This window comes from Falco punctatus (genome assembly GCF_963210335.1).
Source record: "Falco punctatus genome assembly, chromosome: 14".
NCBI classification, from domain to species: domain Eukaryota; kingdom Metazoa; phylum Chordata; class Aves; order Falconiformes; family Falconidae; genus Falco; species Falco punctatus.
This window is the reverse complement of record NC_137594.1, coordinates 2,802,512-2,824,246: the sequence shown is the minus strand read 5'-3', so window position 1 is coordinate 2,824,246 and position 21,735 is coordinate 2,802,512. Positions and strand designations below refer to the sequence as shown.

The following is a 21,735-nucleotide window of genomic DNA, read 5'->3' as shown; positions in this document are numbered from 1 at the left end:
GCTGTCTTGCTTCTCAGTGGGGCGCTTTCTCCCCTGCCAGGTGGATGGGGATGTGGTGTTACAGATGGTGTGTGATTTATTGCATTATTAGTATTATTATTACCAGTCTTTATGGAATGGTTCTTGGTTAACGCGCTTGAGTTCATAAACCATTTCATGCTGGGCTTTGTGTGTATGTGTTTGTAAAATGCCTGTTTTCCATTACAAAACTGGGAGATAAACGAAGATGACAGTCACATTTTCCTAACATAAATTTCTCCCTCTCTCGGTCCTCGTTTGGAAACCATAAATTTCAGCAGCTTGTCTCTGTGCTCCAGACATCAAAAAGCCACATTCGGGCGGGCAGATTTACAAGCCCTCTGTTTTCCTTGGTCAGGTCCTTTGCAGAAGAAAAGATAGACATCCAAATGATAATGGATGGAAAGCTGGGGAGGGAAGCAGGGTTAAAGGAGGAAGCTGTACAGTGCGGGAGGGGAAGGAACGTCTCCTGGGAGGACTTGTCTTAGCAGATACAATTCAGGTGGTGGATGAAGATTTTCCTTCTGTTTCTGGCCAATCAGCATCTTGTTTTCCTGTTCCTGTACTAAGTGTTTTCAGCCCTAAGTAGTCAACCTTTTCTTCCTCACAGCTAAAACTCTTGTCCAAGTTGTTATCTCATCATGTCTCGATTAACGCAACATCCTTTTCTCTTGGCCTTGATGAACACTGACTTTTGCCCAAATCATATCCATTCAGAAACATCCTCTCATTTGGCTTTTTCTTCTCTATCACATCAAATACTTGCCTGTACTTTTCCGGTCCTTCTTGGCCTGTCCTCGTCTTACATCCTGTTTCTCATTTAAGATTTGTTCCTTCCTCCACGCTGCCCCTTGCACTTGATGAGTACAAAATGCCACGTGCAAACAGCCTTTACTCCGTGCCCTTTGGTCCCTTCCTGTGGTGTGTTGCTCTCTGTGCCCATCAGGAAAATCTTGACTGTTTCAGTTGCTGGCGTGCTAAGACTACTTCCTTTTAGGCCGAAATATTATGTTAAATGTTATTCCTAAATGTGATGTTATCTTCCTGCCCTGTATTCCCTGTCTTTATGGGCCTTCTGTCTCTTTGAAGCTTGGACCATCCCGTCTTCCTTGTGCAGCCCCTGGCCCTATTTGTAGGATACAAGTGGCTTTGGTCATTAATGCATAAGAGGTGGTATTTTTCTTTTTTCAATAATTGTTATAATTATGCTAAGGCTAAGTGTAATTAGCTTGGAGTTAGCACACATTAATAAAACCAAGACTCAAGGTTGCAGATTAGAAACCTTCTGCTGGTCTTTAGCCTTCTTTAAAAACTTCGGTGTCTGCTGCGGAGCAGATCATTTCACCGATACGTTGAAACAAAACCTTTCTTGCGACTTCAGTCTGCTGGGTCCTTATCAACAAAATATTTGGGAGGGCACACAGGCCACAATCCATCACCATAATCACCTCCCTGGACAGCGGGGTCTTTGTGGATTTCCTGGCATGGGTGTACTGGGGGGACAGGAGCCTGCAGCTCTGCTCTCCTCCCCTGTGTTCTGGGACTTCTGGCTAGCGCCCGGCTGGACCCGGGGGGACTTTCAGACCCGAGTGGTTTGGACTTGCACGTGCTTTTTTCAAACACGGAATGGGTGCCTGTGGGCTGGCTGTATCCTTGACACGACAGACTAGCTGTGCCCGTTCTGGGTACGATGCGTGCCTGTGGTATCACCTGGGGTCTCCCCAGCGGTGTGTCCACGCTTTCGTGTTGCACCATCCAGCTGTGGCCACGTCGCTCCACACCAACACCGCATGCATTGGCATCGGGCTGCATCTTCCAGAATTTCTCTTCCTACCAGGTTTTTCCCAGGGATGATGTTTTCTAGCCTTTTAGGAGGCTCCAGCAGAATCGGGAGCTGAGCTGTACAGTAATGACTTTGAGCCACAACATTTAGCAGAGACCTGTTTTGTTCAGGGCTTCATTCTGCGTTGCTGTAACATGAGCATCTGGGCAGCACTGCCGCCACGTCCAACTGCTTCTTGGAAGTGCCTGTGAAAGGTGTCCCTGCTCACATTCTTCTTTGCTTGCCAAACATAACAATAGTAGTAACAAAATATAAACATTTAAATGAGAGTCTGACTCTGTAGCTTTTTTTAGTAAGTCCTTCACTGTTTTGGCATTTTACACCAGCCCGTTACACTGATGATAATAGGAGCGACTCAGGAAGGAAACTCCAGATCCTGATTTTACTACTGATGACCAAGCCCATCAACGAGGACTATTACTCCAGGTATTTAGCAAGAATCAGCTTGATCTTGTTAGCTGCCATGTCTTCTAGCGAGCTGTATCTTGGAAAGAGATTTAATAATCCAGATCACCCACAGTTTTCTTAATGAAAATATACCTGCGCTGTTTGGTGAGAAGTTATTTAGACCACTGATTTTTGTCCTCCTGTTTGGCTGGTGTTGCCATATGTGACTATCCTGCCCTACTGCTTCCAGGTGACTGGTTATTTCAGCTAGTGAAAAGCATTTCTATTAACCTAGTGCTTTCAAACAAAACCCCATCACCAACCCAAAAGATCCTATCGAGATTAAAGATGCGTTAGGAGTGTACTCGCTTGGTCCGGTGCCTACCTGTGAGATCTCATCTTCTACAATAGATCTGGCATTTGCAATCTGTGTTTTTTCCAAGAATGTGTACAGACTGGTTTGTGGTGTTTTGTAAATATTTTGGCTGTGAGACTTACACATTTAATGCTGACAAATTTTCTAGTGCAGGAGATCCCCAAATGTGGTAGGTCTGTTTCTGGTAATGTGGGTGCTGGGTGGGCAGGTTCTTCTGGGGGTGAGCTGGGGCAGGGTGTAGTTCTGGGGTCCCACCTCTGGGGCAGGAGGAGATAGCAATCCATCTCTTCCATCGGCAGGTCTCCGAGTACAGGTGTGGTGATGGTGCTGAAAGCTGTTGGCATTACCAGAGCAATAAATGAGGGAGTGTGTCTCTGCAACCACCAGGCGTGTTTATCTGCTTTGCAGATCATGTGTTTGTAGCTGACGCAGAACCGTGTTCGCCAGGAGTGCCTTGTCAGCATCTTTTTGGCAGCAGTGATGGTCATGTTCATGGATCCCAATCGTGTTCATGTTTGTGGTTGATCGCGGATAACATCTGTCTTCCTCAGGAGTCACTTCTGCTTTTAAACACATAACCACCAACTGTGGCCAGCACCTCCATCCCTTTTGAGCATACTAGTTCTGTCAGTGTCGAGGTATGCACGGCACAGATCTTGATTTTGACCATGCTGGTGATGGAGACTGTGCCAATATCCTCTCTAGCTGTGTATCGCAGCAGCTAAGGACTGAAGCCTCGCTGCCCCAGTTCCCACATGTCGTCCGTTAAGATCAGCATCCTTTGTTCCTGGGACAGCTCTCCGTGCGGTAGTGCTCGCGGGTTGCTAATTTGAGCAGCTGAAGTAGGGCAGCCTTGTTTGCCCATCGTCATTCCAGGAAATCCTTGAATCTCCTCGTCTGCTCTGGCAGCTGGGTACATCTTGCCAAACTCTTCTCTGCCTGATACCTTTCCTTCATTTCCAGTACATGGAATTCAGCTTTAGCTTAGGAGCTCCAGCTCTTTCCAAAGTGGGTTGGAGCTTTCTGTCATGCGTTTTCTGCAGATTTTCCCCAGATGTAAGCATCAGCTCTGTAGACTTTGGAACCCTCCTGGATACACCAACAAAAATATGTTGTATTTTCCAGTGAAACACCTCTGGTGCTGAACTCGACCCAAGTGACAGGCTGAGGAAAGTGTCTCTCAAAGAGAGTGTTGAATGCCCACAAACATGGACTTTATTTTTCTAAGGGCACCTGCCAGAACACTGCTGATGCATCAAGCACAGAAATACATTTGGCATTAGACATCTCTCCAAAAATTTCTCTCTTTGTAGGTAATGGAAAATGTTTCTTTTTAATGTATTCTTACAATTATGTTGCCTCTACAGAATTTTTTTCTTGAAGTAACCTGTGAGTGTAACAAACCTATTGCTTCTTTTCCTGGCTTTGTGGTTCATAATAATTTTATCTTTTCCATCTCTAGGTGCCATTAGTAAGACCAAGCTTTCTGCACCAAACCTTGAGTTTTACCTCATTACTTTATTCTCGGTCTCCCGTTGCTGGCTCCATGCTGCTTTGTGCACCTTTGCTTTAAAATCTGCTTCCATTGCAGCACTGTCTCTTGTTTCTATGAAGCCGTCCCTGAACTAATGCCATTGTCCTCTGGTTTTGTCAGCCTTGCATTTGATTCGTTTCTAGTGGATTTCAGCTCTGGTGAGGCTTTTTGCTACAAGGTTTTCCTCAGGACAGACTTTTATTCTTTGTAAAGTGGTTTTGCAGAGCCAAGAAGCTAAAAAAAAAAAAATATAATAATATAATAATCCCAGAACCAAAGATGCATCAAGGCTACCAAGGCCATGAGGCACTGTCTTGCATTTGCAGCACTTGTGGTTAGTGCTCCTGTAAATCTGCTTCCAGCTCTTCAGAGTTGTTTAGCGTAAGGCCTCCTTCTAGCACACCAACTTGTTCCAAGTAGTCCACGCATGACCTTCTTGCAGCACGGCTTACGCAGGGAGCAGCTGGAGACAGCTGCTGGTCTTCGCTTGGGATCACAGGAATCCCATGGATTTTTGTAGGGAAAGCCCAGGGCTCCTTTAGCCGCGTTTTATGCAGTTTAGTTTTATGGATGCTGAGCCCCTTTGCAAGCAGGCTGTAGCTGAGAGGTTCTTGCGAGCTCAGGAGGTATCTCCGTGCTTGGCTCGGGTTTGGTGTGCAATAGCAGCTGTCTTTTCTTCCTGTTACTGATGTTTCCTTGGGTCCAGGGAAGAATTAATCATCTAGGTAAGTCACCGTAGTCCTACATGGACTAAAGGAACTTGGAAGTGGCAGGCTGTTGCTGCATTGATTGTTGGAGGGGACGCGAGTGTGGGGATAAAAGGCAACGATAGATGTCAGTGCTCAAGGAAACTTGCGTGGGAGAGAAGCCTAGACCCAGACTGGTGTGATCACCGTCACTGGGCACAAGTCAACCTGTCCTGGCTTTCATCCTTGGCTGGGTTATTAATTCTGTTGGGCTCTGCGTCAAGCAGAGCCTGCCCCCGTGAAAGGTGAACACTCAGTTCATCCAGCTACGTGATTCCTGGGAGGGGGAACAGGCAATCTTCAGTAACCAGCACCTGTTGTAGTGTGTGGAAGGAAGAATCCTGTGGTATGTAAACACGTCTAGCTTTTCCCTTTCTTCCATGCCTTTAGGTCTTAACATTTACCATAAATAAAGTCAGTTTCTAAGTAGTAGTAGTAGTAGTAGTAATAATAACAACCATAACAATAACAGTAACAATAATGAGAATAACAACAACAACAACCCCTGATGGTAGTTTTATGTTGTGGGGTGATGTCTGACCAGTTAGTCTGAGCTCTTGTCCTCATGTGTCTAGAAAATTTCTATTTATATACAACGTACAGAGGCTTTTTCCAGTTTCAAGGTGGGGATTTGCTGAAGGCCTGATCTGGGTTGTAATGGAAACTGCTGGGATAGACTGACTCATTCTGCTGCTATAAACAGTTAATATACATAAACTTTTTATTTCTGTTGCACTTGTTGCTACCTCTTTTTATCCTGTGTGTCTTAAATTCACTTGTTTTTATGACAGGGAGGTGAAGCCAAGACCAACTATACTCATTCAGCCCCTCCCAGGGTTTTAAGCCTCGTCCTTCAGCTACCTGTGGCAGTGTCTCACCATGTGCACTCGTCAGCAGGACAAGGGACTAATTGCAGGCCTTCCAATTCATGGTCCAGCAGCTTCATTACATGATTATTGTATCTTTTCTCATCATTAATAGATGGTCTAAGCCCTTCTAGCTCTGATCTAGTCCATTCTCTTACCAGTACAGTCTTGCTTCCTGCAATCCACTTTCAGTATTTTTTTTGTTTGGTTTAGTTTCATGTGTTCCCAGAAATGAGTCTTTCACTTCAAGCTGTGAAAGCTCCCACTCAATTAACAAGCGAGCTGAATTCGGCTGAATTCCCTTTTTATCTTCATTCCATGATCCTGTTTTATTCATTAGCAAAACAGAAAATATTTCCGATCTATATTGTTGTAATTCATCAACACCACAGTTTGGATTTCAGCTGCTGCTGAAGATCCTTTTCCATCGGGAGGGCCAGCGCCTTTGGCAGGACATCAGAGGCACGGGGCTGTCCTGTGGAGACATGTCCTGCCCCGAGCTCACCGCGCCGGTGCCTGCGTTCATCACTGTCACGCAGCACGGCAGTGCCCCTGCTCTGCCCTGCCGCACGCAGCGGTGGGAGGGCCACCGAAAAAGTTGTCCCTTCCATGTGCAGTGGGGTTCCCAGAACTTCTGTCGTCTTCTCCTCTCCAGCACGTGTGAAGGTGTGACACAGAGATGTGAATATGGGCGCCTTCGGGTGTAATCTTCTGTCCTCTGTTCCAGCTCAGGCTTGGCCGTCAGCCTAGAAGAGACAGGGGTGGAGGGACCAAGCCGGGGGTCTCCTTTCCGCCAGTGGGAGAGCTCTCACCGTGGCTGGTAGGAACCGAATCGCAGATGTGGGTAGCTAAGGTCCTGAACTTGGAGGTGTGATAGATCCCTTTTCTGTCCTGTGCAGGCTGGGCGCAGACCGCAGTCCCGTGTCCCACTAGTCCATCACAATAGTACTTTTCAGTGCAGGGTTTTGGAAACAAGTTTGGTTTTTCCCCCACCTCCTACAGGCAAGGCAAAGGGGCCTGTGCCAAGGTTCTCATGCACAGACCTTAAAGGACCAGTGGGCAGTGTGGGAGTTTGGGGGTAGACTGCAGGACACAATGGTGAGGACTTTGGATCTGTAGGCAACAGCCGCTTCATCCCAGAGAGCTTGGAAGGAGCTGGATCCGTCAGTGACGGCATTTTTGTTTTCCTAGAAGAAACCTCACTGCTGCTGCAGGAATCACGCCAGGCTGAGACCAAAGCAGAAACCCCAGGGCAGGGGGAGCTGGTTTCTTTTCACTTTTGGAACTTTGTGAGCCCTGGAGAGTGGGGAAGTGCTTTTGGGTAAAAGTAACCTTCATCAGAGCAGCAGGGTGGCCTGGCAGCCTGGTGTGACCATCTGCTTCCATTTTAGGGACCAGGTTGGAGCTGGGCTTCACCCATCCCACTGCAGCTGCCTGGAAACAAACCCCCACTGGTCTAGCAAGGGCTCGCTCTCTGCAACTGGGAAAGGGGCTCAAGCTGTGGGGTGTGACACTCTTCAAAAGTCACGTCCTGTGACACAAGTGTTAACTATTAACTGTTTGGTGCTAGGAAGTTGCTAGAGAGAAACCCAACTCCTGCCATAAAAGCAGCACCGATCCACAGCCGGCTAAGCCGATGGTGCTGCCTTTCTTCCTCTGAGCCAGAGGCCTCCCCCTTCCCTCCTCTGGTGTTGCTTTATGGTATATTTACCTTCGGAAACTATTAAAGCAATTCTGAGCCAGGGGATTTGCTGCTGCTACTGTAGCTGGGCTTTAACTGATGGGTCGCTCCTGCGTGAATACTGGCTTCCACCCGTAGCCTGACTTCCCAGAGATCACGGAGATTACGGAGGTCACCAGGTCTGTCCAACAGCAACAGAGAGAAGCTTTCGGCATTGTTTATGGTACAGATTCAGATCTGTTGCTCTATAGATTTGTTGCTGAACTCAGGCTTGCTCACAAGCACGTATATGTGCGTGGTGTGGGTAGGTGTCTGAAAAGGACAAGCCGCTTGCTGGGGCTGGGGGAGCTGTCATCTCTAGGATTTAGGGAAGAACAAGGGAAGAAAATTCATGTCTCTTTCTGTATTGCAAGTGTTTGAGATGCACGTGATGCTGAGCCTCTTACAACTGCACCAGAGGCCTGCCTGGCAGAAATGTGGTGATGTTACAGGTGAGTGAATTACTAGGCAAGGTAAGCAGCAGGTCTTAAATGCTTTTAGCCACCTGAGAAGCTGCAGGTTGGCACCCCGGCAGGCCCTTTGTGGGAAGGTACACAGTCATAGTGGCTGCCAGGCATCTTGTAGTGTGGCTCCTTCCAGGTCAAACACATTTAGAGCCTGTACCGATGATGTTTGCCAAATGGTTCTGAAGGTACACCCTGTCTCAGTGTGTGTCTGGTAAAGATCGTGGAGTGTAAAAGCATTAACTCAGTAAGAGCAGGACAGGAGGGAGGGAACTTAAAGAGTTCCCTCTTTAAAGTGCAGGGTGTCATCCTGCTGGTGAGTTGGTTCCTGCCCTCTGCCACTGTGGTGGCTGTGTTGCACAGCTGCAGCATCTCATGGAACATGATTATGATCCATTTTGGGATAAAACACACTGGAAACTGTAAAGGACTCCAGCAGTGACAGCTGAACCTCACCTTCCACAGAAAGACCTGGTGCAGGTTATTCTTAGTTCAAAAGTTCTTTTTCACCCGTGAGCTGTTTTATTTGGTTTCCTCTCTAAAACTCTGTGAGCAGCTGAGCTCCTCTTCACCCTCGCAGTGTGGATGTTTGGATGGCTTCCTTCTGCGCAGAAGCCAGATATAAAAATCTACTCTTTCTCAATTACCTATTTATTCATTTTCTTTATTTCTTCATGGATGGGCACCTTCCCTTGTTGCTCTGCATCTGATACCCATATGGGAGAGGCGTCTGCTCTCTTGCCGCCAGACTATGACTCAGGGTTCCCATGGCTTGTTCACGCTGTGGTGCTCGGTGGTGATCTTACCGAGGCTGGATTGTGACCTTGCTTAAAGAACTGTCTGGTTTTTCTGTCTGCCAAGTACTGCAGAGCAGCTCTTACTGCAGAAGGCATATGTATCGTGGTAGCGTCTGACCTTTGCAGTTTGCTGTTGAGAAGAAGGAGACAAAAAGGCAAGAAATAAAGCAAACAAAACAAGGAACAGCTCTTGAAGTGCCAGAAGCAAAACTCATTTCAGATAGCAGGGTTTTTTTTCTTCTATTTTTAATCCACTAACTTTCATTTTTTCTGTGGGACTCATGGAAAGAACAAGCTTCTGGATAAGCAAGAGACTGAACTTGTGCTTAGACGTAAATAATCTTGTTAATCAGCAATGCAAGGAAAGGAGACAGAAAACTATGTGACGATTGAGCTGAAGTTTGGTATGATCCCTCTTGGTTTGAGACATTTTGCCTGATTTTGCAGAGAGCTGTCTCCAAACCAGAATCCAATATAAGTTCAGTGTTATTAAAATAATTCATCTCTTAAACCTCAGCAGAATTTGTTTGGATTGTTAATTTCCTCAAGGCCTCAGGCCCCTGTATATGTTGAAGCAGATAAAATTCATGGTTAGCACACAAGGTATCCAATTGCACGGTCTCTCAGGGGTAGGAAATCACTTTACAAGCATGCCTAATAGTCATAGTGTGTAGAAATTGTTAGTGGTGATTATGCAGTAAAACCCATAAATGATCAAAGCAGATACCACACAGTGATGCGGGTGCTGAAAGAAAAGGAAAATGGATGGGGAGAGTCAGGAGGTACGGGCTCCACACCAGTATTGCCATTTTAATCCCCCAGTTTGTCCCGGGATATAGTGACATCAGTGGCTGAATAACACTTTTTTCAGCAAAAGGATGCTTGCAGTTAGCAGGATGGAGGAGTCATACGTGCCTTTTATCCAGGTTCTCTCCAGCTTTCTGGGACCCTTGAGATGGAAACCAGTTCATTTTTAAGTCACACCGGTGTATTTCCGACTGAGCCCTCGGGTCCTGACCGTGACTGGTTGAGCCAAAGGGGCTGTGGAAGTGGAGGTTACTGTCTCTGCCCTCCAGACGCGGGATGTGGTGACGCTGCTGCTCATCTGCCCCGGAGGTGGTGGCACGGGGGCTTCACCAGGCCATACTTGGTGCAAGAAGTCGAGTGTTAATACACATGGATGTACGGCAAAAGCAAGAAGCGACCTGGGTTAACCCTCTGACCTCTGCAGCATTCTGCAGACCCTGTTTTTCATAACCTTTATAATCATGGAAAAGAAAGGAAAATACTGCTTTGGCTACTAAATAATGCTTATTTTTCTCCTAGCTGTCTCCTGCAGTTCCGGCCCTGGCTTTCCTGGCTGCTCTCAGTGCCGCCCCGGTAGAGCTTTCTGTTTTCCCAAATTTCCCAAATTCCCAAAAAGCACCTTAATTGCACTGTATGTTTTGCTTCCTATGGCTTTTGTTGTGAGGGCTGTTTGGGTGGCCCTCCCCCTCTCCCTTACCTTCCCGAAGTCATCCTCGTCCTGGTACATAAACACCTTACTCCTTTCCAGCTGCTTCGGTGGCCTCGGGCCAGAAGGCAGGGCTGAGAGTCGCTGCCTTTGGGCACATGATCTGCCGCGGGTTTGCTGTCCCCTGCGCTTGCCTCGGGAGGGTTGCGACGGGGGAGAAGGTTTGCAAGTGGCACGTGAGAGGAGGAGGAGAGTGGGGCGGTGAGCCTGGGGGAGTTCTGCATTTCCCCCCTGGGAAATTTTGTTAATTGTTAATTTCCAGATGATGCGGGGAGCTTATACTTGGCTGTTGGCTGGTCACAAAGCCAGTCCTTCCCTTCGTCCCCTACAGAAAGAGGAAAGCCACCCAGCACCCCCTTCCAGCCAGCAGCAAAGTGCCTGCGGTCAATTTTGCTCGACTGAGAGGGTGACTAGATTTTGTAAATAAAGAGGAAGGTGTGAGACTCGGAATAACCCTGATGTCAAAGTGTTTGTAGAGGAACATGTTCGCTGTTACAACCTGCGTATGGTCCCAGAGTCTTGGCCTAAGAGGGGAAAGCCAGGAAAAATCACACATCTAAGGCAAAATACCACCCCAGCAGGATTGTTGGGGACTGTTGGGACAGTTGCAGCGTTCCAGTCCGCCCCCATCAACTTGGGGACACTTTGCCCTAGTCTTTATGCCACCCACGTGCTTCCTCTGATGTGGATATACGAGTTGAAACTGAGACAGTGAGCAGTGAATCCCATCTCTGTTATTCTCACTGTGCTCCAGTTCTGCTTCTTGCAGAGTTAAAATTACCCAGTAGTTTAAGGACTTTTTTTTTTTTATGACAAACTTCAGCATGGAGAGGAGCAGCTGATTCTTGTGCCTTTTTATATAGGCTTCCTTTGCAGGGTTAGCTGGAAACATCTATAAAGTGTTAGTGCAAACAGAGCTGATAAGTGCTGCAATAAATGCCTGTCTGGATGTTTTCCATGGGCTATCTTGAAAACACCCCAAAAGTTGTTTCAGTATGAACATAAAAACTGACAAAAGGGACTTAAACCCATTTTTGTTGGTACTCTGGCTGTTCTAGGTGGTTCAGCACCTTTTCCTCAGCTCTTAACTGCCTTTTACTAATTACATCCTTTCCAGACAAGTGAAAGTCATGTTCAGGTTGTTTCCTTTCCGTGCCCGTCCTCTGCCTTTCTCTGCCTGCCCCAGCTGGATGGTTGGACGTGATGAATTTGTTTTCACGTGTGGCTGACTGGTACCTCAGGCTGAAGGTTTCCTATTGCTGGCGTGTTCTGCTGCAGCCCTTTTCCTAGCCCAGGTGCTCCCACGGTTACGCCTCAGAGCACCTGCGATAGAAAGTGGCTCTTCGCTCGGATAGAGGCATCAGTGGTAGGTTAGAAAAAGGACTGTATGGAAAATACTGTTCTTTTTTCTTTTTTTTTTTACAAATATGGCTTCTGCTTTACAGTATAGATTTATTTCCACCAGGTTTTATGGTTTTCTGTGGGGTTTTAGAAAAACCAAACATAAGCCCGAAATCACCAGCTATAATATCTTAAGTCTGCAAAATGTTCTGAGACAGGGAGGCTCAGGGGCTGTGGCTTTCTGCCTTATGCTGAGTGATTTTTTCCTTAAGAATTTAACCTGAGGGTTCCGAGAAATGCTGAATACCTGCATAGACACGTACACAGATGCTCCCGCCTCTCCCGCGGATGGCCCAGGGGCTGCTTAGGCTCAACCACGAGAGCGTGAAGTTTGCATCCTCTCCTGCTCTATATCCTGGGGAGACCTGATGCTCCTGTCCGTTTTCTTTACGTAGCTGTAGATCCGCCTGCCAGCAGAGGACTTTGGTGTGGTTATGGGGGACTGTCACGGGGTCTGTGAGAGTAATGAAGAAAAGCAACCTCTCGTGCTCCACGGCAATCTGCAGATGTGCCATTTCTAAAAGGAATGGCACCCTCCCGGGAAAACCTCCTTGTTTTGACAAATGCAAAAAGATGAAAAACAATTGTGTGTAGATGACGGAGAGTTTGCACATGTCATTTATTAAAGGAATTGTGTGTGCTCACCAAACCCGGGCCACCTGTGTGTCCTATCTCGTAAGATCAGACACATCTTGAAAACAACAGCATAGGAAAAATTCTGTAGAACTTAATAGAAATCAACTGTTCCCAATTGTTTCTTAACCCCCTTTATTTATTTTATTTTCATGTCTGAGGTGGAGCTATGTCCCAGAAAAAGCCTGTCAACACACAAACTCATTCTGATCCTTCTCACCAGGCAGTTTTGTTCTTGCAGTGGAAAAAAAAGGTTTTCTTCGTGAATGAGAGATCCGCAGAGTGACCTGTGCTCTCAGCCCACAGTAGTTCGAGGTTAGTTGGGTTTATGTCACATCCTCTTAAGAAACATTGGAACTGCAACAGCATATGAAATTACCTGTTGGAGAATAAATATCACCTGCAAGTAAGTGTTTGCAGGGATATGTGTTTCAAAAACAACAAGGTAAGCAGATGAATCTCTTTCTCCCTTATTTACTACCTCTCTACCGTTCTGGTTGGAAGGTGAGCATCTGTTTGTTTGCATTTTGAAAGTTAAGTAATCGGTGCTTTACAAGTGGTGGTTATAATTTGCATGAGTTGGCCATATCGTAAAGGAAAGGGTGAAACAGAAACACCAGCGAAAGCGTGGAAGGGGCTGGGTGTTAATTATTCCCTGCTCAAGTTTGGCACTGGGCTTCTTATGTTTAATGGTGCTGTGTCTAGTAATGACGGGTTTAACAGGAATGAGTTAATTTGCTGAGTCTCTTCCCAGTGCTCAGTTTTCCTTATGCTTGAGGGCTACATTCAGACAGCAAGAGCTTGGATTTTCTCTCCTATTTTGTGGAAACTATTTTATAAAATGCAGTGGGGAAAAAAAAAAAAAAGTAAGTTGTAATTGATGCAAATGCAAATTACCAAGTGAGGGGGGGAAAAAATGCAAACTGGGAACTCCCACTGTTTGCCTCCCCAGCGTGTGCGGACAAGAAAGTGAAAATAAGCAGAAATGGAAAATGCAAGTCAGTTATCAGTGGCAGGGAAGCCACTGACGGCATGTTCCCCACCTTGTGGGGAGACCCCTTCCCATCATAGCCCCCATCCGTCCCTCCAGTCTTTCGCAACGTCTCACACTCCAGGATATAGGAAAGCATAACAGGTCAGGAAATGGTGAGAGCAGAATTAGATTTTAATTTGCTTTCACCGTTTTTTAATAATCTCTGATGCTGTTAATAATACAGGAGTTATATACCTCTGAAGAATAGAACTAATAAACTTGCTTTTTTTTTTTTTAAGTAATGCTTGTTCAGAGGGTTAAACCTTCTTCCAGACGCTATTCTAAAAACCAGCAGTGATTTAAACTCCAATAATTTTAGTCTGCAGGACAGAAAAAGACTTATTTGAAACTTGTATAGGTCTCTTTTTTCTGTGTGTACAACCTCTTCCCCTGCCCCCAATAACACTTTAGCCACTTGGAAGGAAACCTTGGGCCAGGTTTTACAACTAACCACATGCAAAAATGCTCCTGCAGTTGCTGTGTTAAAAATGAACTAAAATTTCGTGCAAAAATTAGAGTTTGGTGACACACCTTGTGAGTGGATGAGGTTATCAGACTGGTCTCGTGATGTGGTGGATGCCAGAGCCGGCGGGCACGTTTATGGGCTGCACACCTTACCAGCATCGTGGGACACGGCGTCCAGGAGGGAGCAGAAGCCCCGCTGCAGGTGCCCACCCTCCCTTACCCAGTTAGGGGAAACTCTCCTGCGGTTTTAGCAAAGTAACGTCAAATTTGGGAGTGAAGTAACATCAGATTGGTCTGATGCTGTTCGCCAGAGGACGGCGATGCGAGGAGGTGCTCACCAGCTGGCTCCTGTGTAATGGATGTCAGAGGGGAAGAGGGGTCTTGGCGTAGTATGTCACCCTTTGCGGTTTCCTTAGGGAGGTTTCAAATACTGAGTGTGTTGTAGCATCCCTGAGCCTGTCACCAGCTGGACAAATCACAGCTTTGGAGAGGCAAATCTCTGGTTCGTTGGGTTTGGGGTTTTTTTTTGTTGTTGTGCTTGCAACTGCAGGCTCTGTCCTGGGATGTAGGTGTGAAGATTCGGGATTTACCTCGGTGGTGTCCCTGTGATAGTGTTTTCTGTATCTCTGCGAACGTTGTTTACCGTTGGGCAGAAGGAAACGTAAGGAGATGAGCTGCCCCTCCTAGAATTACTGTCCGCAGGTTAAAATAATGCCATTTAAAAAATTAAATAATTAAAGCCCTCTCTTCCAGATGGTTACCTCTGGGTGGTCTGCTCCCCTGGGGAACTGCTGCCTTGGAAAATCTCCATGGCTCTCAGAGGGCTGAGGAAGATGTGCTGGAGGGGTTAATTGCCAGCTTATCTCTCCTGGAGACCTTTGTTTAAGTTTGGCCCAAGCCACAGAGGTCTTGGTGGCCTCATGGTTTTTTGATGTGACTTTGCCAGTGCGCTGAGCAGCCCCGGACCGCAGGCGGGGGGAAGGCGAGCTGGGCCAGCTCCGCAGCGCTTTGTGGGGCCAGACGGAGCGGTGGGACGGGTACGGCGAGTGTTTGGCCTGAGCAGGGAAGCGGCAGCAGTGCCCTGTCGGGATGGCAGCGCGTGTCTGGGCTCCGGCAGAGCCTGTGAGTCCAGTAACTGTGCAGTGCCCGGGTGCCGGCCGTAACAATCCCTGCCGAGTCCCTGCGCTGTGTCCGTAGGGACCGCCGTGCTGCGCTGCAGCAGACACGTGTTTTCTCACGGGGCAGAGGGACCCCCGGGCACGCCGCGGGCGGCAGCACCTTCTCCCTGGTGCGGCGGCGGAGCCGGTGCCCCGCTGCAGTGGTGCGGGGCTGCCGTGTGTGCTCGGGAGGGCTGGCACCCACGGCCCGTGCTGCAGGGGGGCACGGCGTTCACCCGTTCGCTGAAAAACAAACAAAGAACCAATGCAAAAAGCAAAAGCAGAGGACTAGAGTTGAAGTTTTGGCTTTGACCCAGTCTGATGGATAGTCAGCTCTGGCCCGAAGACTCTGAGATTAGCAGATACTTGTTTTCCTTGGGGATTGAGGAAATCTCCAGATTGGCTTTTACAAAGGCTGGTTTTCCCCCTGTCTTGTGACAGGGGTTCATCCTGTGGACACACGTTAGTAAGAAGCAGATGATAAATTAATTGCCTCCTGAGATTTTTACTTTTTTTCTTTTTTCTTTTTTTTTTCTTCTTTTTTTCCCTTTCACACAATGGCACCAAGGCCTTCCAAAGGGAGTTTATAGTTGGCTGTGGGCTTCCAAATGGAAATGACTCCACGATGCAGAATTAATCAGAGACAGCTGTTACCCACAGCGCGGCCGGCCTCACCTCTTTAGCATCAGATTAAAAATCATTAATAAGAATCAGCGAGAAGCCACGGAGGCCGCTGGCGAGCTCCTGCCTTGCGGTAAGCGTGCTCCCCGAGCGCCGTGGCAGCCCGGGGTGGGCACGGACTCTCCCCGGTGGCCGGTGGTGGGTCGGGATGACCCTGATGGGCGGGTGTGAGCACACATGGGTCTTGCAGCTTTCGGGCACCGTAATGCAAAAGTGTGAAGCGAGCCATCCTTTGGAAAAATGCAAATGAGGATGTGAGCGTGGAGCTCTGCGTAGGGATGGTCTTGGCTTCGTGTTTTGTTTTCTTACCGAGAGGGAGCTGGATTTGAACAACACAACTGGCAGGCGAGTGATCCTTCTCCCTCTGTTTCAGTTCTCTGTGCTTTTTATAGCAACCTCTCTCAGCTGGGTCCAAGCAGAACAAAGGGGGGTTTATTAATTTTGTTTTTCCCTTTTTAAGTCACTTGCTCTCAGTTGCACAGGCTTGGAGGTCCCTCTGTGGTTGCCCCCGTCCACATACGAAAGCCCTCGCCATTTGGCAGACCAGGCGGTCACACGAGCAAGTCAAAGGAAGCAGGCAGCTCCTTTGCTGCATCCAGCTCGTGTTTCTTTCTCCCTCTTTGGTGCTGTCTGGAAAACCGTTGGCTTGGTGTGAGTGGAAATGTGGGTAAGATTTATTTGATAAAATGGGGTGCACTGGGACACCTGACAGATGGATTCAGTTTGCGAAACAGCCTCGTGTTTCGCACATGCTCCTATGCTGTGTAAGGCAGAACAGATGCCTGGGAAGGGACTGGGGCTCAGAAAACGAGGGGTTGAATCCAGGCTCTGATGCAAACCTCGTTTTGGTGAGTCATTAAAGCAAGTTTCTTCAAAGTATCCAGGCGCTGACCTCTCACAGCAGTCTCTTCCGCTCCCTGCTGCAAGCGCTGGGTCGTGCCTGTGATGTGCACGGCTCTGTTCACCCTGGCGCGAGCACTGCGGTGCTTCGCTGAGAGTGGCCTCTCGCTCCCCGTCCTCACAGTGGGTCTTGGAGCCCAGGCTCAACGCTGAGGCATGGATGGTATGGAAAAACCATCGCGTTTCAGTCGTGGGCTTCTCGATACACAGAGACGGACCCTCTGGGGATGTTACAGCACTCGGTGCGAGCCGGGGAAGGACTGCTGGGCAGACACCTATGCAGTGCTGACAGCATCGGTAACGCTCAGCAAGCTTTCTCCAACTGCTGAGGCTCGGTGTTTGGATTTAATTAGCTCCAGAGATCCAGCAGCACCCCGTTGTATTTCTTGAGCTCCCACAGGCATGGGGAATGAAGGGGTTTCTTTCAACACCCCGGAAAAACTATGAAAAATGACCTCCAAAACGTTCAGAGCCCACTCTGGCTTCCACCCACCGTTCCTGCGTGCCGGTGGTCTGCCAGGAACCTCCTGAAGGAAGAAAACCCCAGGGCTGCTGGGCAGGCTTTGCTGGAGTTTGGGAGGATGAATCATTCACCTTCGGGGGCTGCAGGTTCAGAGATGAGCCCGGCCGCGGCAGTGACAGCTGTCAGTCACATCACACCTTGCCATAGCCCAGCCCGCTCCCAGCAGAGCGGGAACTATGGGTTGCCTTGATGCCGATGAGTCTGTTGAGGGTCTGGGCTGTGGCATGGCAGCAGTGTTGAGTACGGGAGGGCTGGGACAAAACGGGAATTTTGCCTCGGGCTGCAGGCAGGTGCTGTAGCTTCCCACTTTTGGGGGGGGAAAAAAAAAAAAAAAAAAAAAAGTGAGTCTCCTTCCCACTTTGGGGGCTAAGCGCCGCTTCACTGCTGCAGTGCTATGGGTTCTACTTTTGTCCTATTAATTCCTAGCAAAATAAACCCCAGCCACCTCCAAAAAGAGCTGGATAGCAGGTGACAGTATGTGCCAGTGTTTCTTCTTCACTGCTCCTGCCATCTGGAGCAACATATGCCTTTATCTCCCTATCTCCTTCCAGATCTCAGCTGAAAGCACGTCTGTTCTTCTTTGCCTGCACCTCTTAATTTCCTACTATTTATGACTTAACTCTGTTCCTGTAATAACTCTGGTGTACCCAGATGCCCTGTTTCTACAGAAGTGGTGGCTAAGATGAAGCCATGTTGGTATTCCCTCCTTGAAACATGCACAGAGAGTCCCTCAAGCTCTGTGGTGGCCTTGCTAAGGCTTTTATGTGGTTTTACTGTTTTGAGTATGTTACTGTTTGAGATGCAGTGCTCTCACCTGTGTTGCCCAGAGCTCAAATGCGTTGGAGTGAGTTGTGCAAGTGGTTCATTGATTGTACGCCAGAGCAGAGGGAGCTGATGCAACCTTCTCCATCCCCTCTTCCTCTGCCTTTGTCGTAGAGGCACTGGAGATGCTAAGGGAGAGTTTCAGACCCACCTGCATCCTCTCCAGCCCCTTCCAGCAGTGAACACTTCCCAGAGATTTGCTCCCAATGGATTATATTCCATCATTTTGCCTGGTTTTGAAACGGTAAAATACCCTAGAGTCCCTCAGTTTCAGGCACCCCAAATCTGAGGTTACTCAGCCCATAGTTCCTGCATTAGTACCATATCTAGCATCTCTCCTGAGCAAACGGGGAGTCAAAGTCATTGCTGTCTTACATGGCCACGTAAAGTGCAGAGGTGGCAACCGTAGGAAGTGTTCGCGTTGGTGGGAAGGACGGTTGGATGCGTAAAGGCTGTGCTCGAAAGCCTGAACCTTTTCCCCTTGCTCTGTTGGGAGCACTTCATTCACAGTGGATGAATGATTTATTTGTAGTCAAATTAAGGACCAAGCTGGTCCTTTGGCTTTGCCTGTCCATTCAGCAGTTTTGCTTGTGTCTGGCCAGAAAGTGACTCAGTCTAACCATGACTGAGGGGCATGAACGTTTCTAAAGGAAGGCAATGAGAGGAATTAATCCTTCAACAAATAGTTAGAAGCTGATATCTTGATTCAGTACCAAGCTTATGAAGTGGAGCCACAGGCAGTGAGATTTGAATCGAGAGGCAATCCGTGGGGAGAAAATGGTTAGAAAAGAACAGGCTGTGCTGATACAACACCCCGGATAAGGACTTGACTAGGGTCCAGTACTCCTCTGAGTGCTCTGTGAGCTACCAGACAGCTTTTCAGCTGGGTGGGATCCAGATGGAGAAGCCAGTGAGAGCCAAACCAGTGTGTGGGTTGCTGAGGGATGTCTTTCTCTTCTATGACCCCATCTTGAATCGCAGAAACAATTTTTATATTGTAGTGAAGTGAATGAATTCTTCGCTTCCACAGTAGCACGGGTCTAGCACTGGGTCGTTTTGGGGGTCTGTAACAAACCTGAGGCGGTTTAGGGACGGGTGATGCATGAAGCGAAAGCATCCCCAGCCAGGTGGCAGGGGGGTGAGTTGGCCAGTGTGGGAGGGACGGATGCTGTGTGTCTGCGTGGGAGAGCAGGCTCCCTGCTGCAAGCTTTTTGAGTAAAAGCAGCAGGAAAATGGGGACAGCATCTGTGCTGAGCAGAGACTCCTGCAAGGTCCCCTGGAGGACCCCAGCACTGCGACTCAAAACGTAAAGGGCCTTGTAGGAAATCTGCTTTGCTCAGCTGTCCGTAGCAACAGCTTCCAAGAACCCCCACCCTTTCTCCCACTCTTAATAGCTTGGGGTGCATAAAAAATTTTCTCATTAACTATAAAACACCCAAACCTCAGCAGAATTACAAACAGATGGATAAACAACCCAAAATTTCAAACAACATGAGAAAAACCCTTAAAAAGCAAAACCGAGGCAGAGTCCTGCCCAGCCCTCGGAGAGGCAGTCCCCACTCCTCAGCCTTGGCATCCCTTTGTCAGAGCCCAGATGGTGGGAAGTTTTGCTCACACACCTCCGTCGTCTTCGTACAAGGGTAACTGCGCCTCTGGGAGGCTGGAAGGGGCTTCTTGCAGGACTGGGCTTGGTCTGAGCTGGTAATTCAAGCGCTGGGTGCAGTGGGGTATCAGTGACCATGCTGAACCCAAGAGAAGGTGTGGTTTTCTTCTTTTGCTCCAGGCATGAAGTTCCTGGGGCAAGGAGTGGGGAAATGTCTTCTCCTCCTTGGGGCCCCGCAGGCAGTTGGGAAGTGGCCGCCGGGAGCAGACGCGGGAGGGAGGAAAGCCAAGAGCTGCCGCAGCAGAGCTGGCGCTGGAGCAGGGCCAGGGCAGCAGTGCTGGCGCTGCCACCGTTGGGTGGATCCAGCCCTGAGCGCTGGCCAGGCTGTAGGTGAACCCTGTCAGCAGCCGCAGCAGGGTGGGGAGACGCAAGGAGTACCGTGGGAGTGGATCGGAGCTGCTGGTGATGATGATGAGGTCGGTGATTGGACTTTGAGTAGGGTTTTGTTTTGTTTTTTTTTTTTTTTTTTTAAGACAAAAATTGTTGGGATGCTTTTTACACAAAGTGATGCTTGGCTCCGTTCAGATTCGTAGGGCAGACTTGGATTGGGCTTGCTTTGATGCTCGTATACTTGCAGAAATCTTTGTAGGAAACAGGAAAAGGTCTGAAGTGTCACTTCATGTTTTTTACCTCCAGCATGCCTGAAAAGATACTAGAGAACAGTGAGTGGGAAGTGCTGCATGTTCATTACCTGCAGAGAAGCTGTATCCCTCTCGGCTTTGCTGTTCCTGAGCCACATCGCGGTCCCTGCCCCCACCCCTAAGTCGCTTCTCCAACCGTGTGATGATTATTTTCTCTATTCTTCCGTGGCCTTTTATGCAAAGAGGACCTCTTGTTCCTTAGAAATATGCACCGTTGTTTCCTGCTGCTTTAATGGGCGGAGATTTTGGCATGAAAGGGCGTGGGATTTGTTCCCATCATCAGTGGGAATTTCTGAAAAAGAGCATTAAAATTGGTGGCAGCTCCACATTAAGCACAGCGGGGCTGCTCTTCCCAGGAGCATCCAAGAGATCTATAGCCTTCATCTGGCTGGGCCAGCAAGTTACGGTCACGGCCCCGTACTCAGAGCCACCGCGTGTCCTGGCAGCCCTCCTCCCTCAGCTTTCCCTGCTGACACTGGGCAGACACCTGCCAGGGATGCAGCTGGCATCAGGGAGTGACTCCAGTGTCCCCCCGATTTTCGGTCTGATGGGGAATAACGGTGCCTGCCCACATAACTCTGTAATCATCCCGACCCTTCGCAAGATCAGGGGAGGGGACCACCGGTTCTTCGGGGCGTCCCTGGCCCCCAGCCACAAGCCCTGTCCCCTGTGTAGTTGCAGTCACCATCAATCATCTTCTGCCTGAGATAGTTCCTTCTTTTAGTCAGGCTCCTGCGACAGTGGATGGCAGCTGCAGCCTTTCGTGTGGGGTTGTTTTGGCTTGTTCAGCTTTTATTTCAGGGAAGCGGCTCATTTCTTCCCTCTGCGCAGATGTGCCAGTGGAAGCCCCCCCAGAAGTCAAACTGCTGGCTGGCTTGGAGGAGCTGTCGTGGGGCTGGAGTCAGGGGCTGACGTGACCCAGTGCCGTGAGAGTTGTTTGAGGTTCCCTAGCGGGTGGGGTGGGAAGGGCACGCGCTGAACACGGGTGAGCTGAGCTTGTTGGTGCTGGTGGAACTTTTGGCTTCTTGCTACGACAGTGCATGAGGGACCAACCGCTAGAAAAAGTCTGTGGGATCAAGGAGAGGAACAGAAACCAGAAGAGCTGGAATCTGGTCTTGGCTCTGTGGATGGACTCAGTGCAATGCACTGAGCGTGTTGTTTAAGATCACCTCCTTAAGAGAAGCAGCCTCTAATCCGGGGGTTAAGTCAGGCTCTAGCCGTGCGCTTTTCAGAGGTTCTGAACTCCCACTGCTCGGAATTGTCTGCTGGGAAGCGTTTGAAAGGGCAGCCCCTCAGTCTGGCACTTCAGCCGCCCCGACGCTAGAAGCTGCTCATGGACAACCGCTGTATCTCAGCCCGAAGGTGAAAAGCGCGGCTAGCGATGGTTGCCTTCAGAGGATGGGGGAGGATAAACCCACACTCGTGGCTGCTTGAAGTTCTCTACCGAGGTCGGACTCTTTGGACCACTACTGGACTTGAGCTTGGCGGGAGGTGTGCGGTAACTCACAGCGGGGAGGAGCAGCATCCCCCTGCGGTCTCTTGCTAATGACAG

At 48.8% G+C, this 21,735-nt stretch overlaps 1 protein-coding gene across 1 annotated transcript in view; it reads left to right on the top strand.

Moving 5' to 3' along the window:
• Positions 1-14,981: 14,981 nt before the first annotated feature.
• The window catches only part of ZNF469 (zinc finger protein 469), a 239,719-nt gene continuing 232,965 nt past the window's right edge, over positions 14,982-21,735 (top strand). Inside the window, exon 1 of the mRNA XM_080410620.1 lies at positions 14,982-21,545. The gene's annotated coding sequence lies outside the window, so the exon portion shown is untranslated. The remainder of the gene's footprint in view (positions 21,546-21,735) is intronic.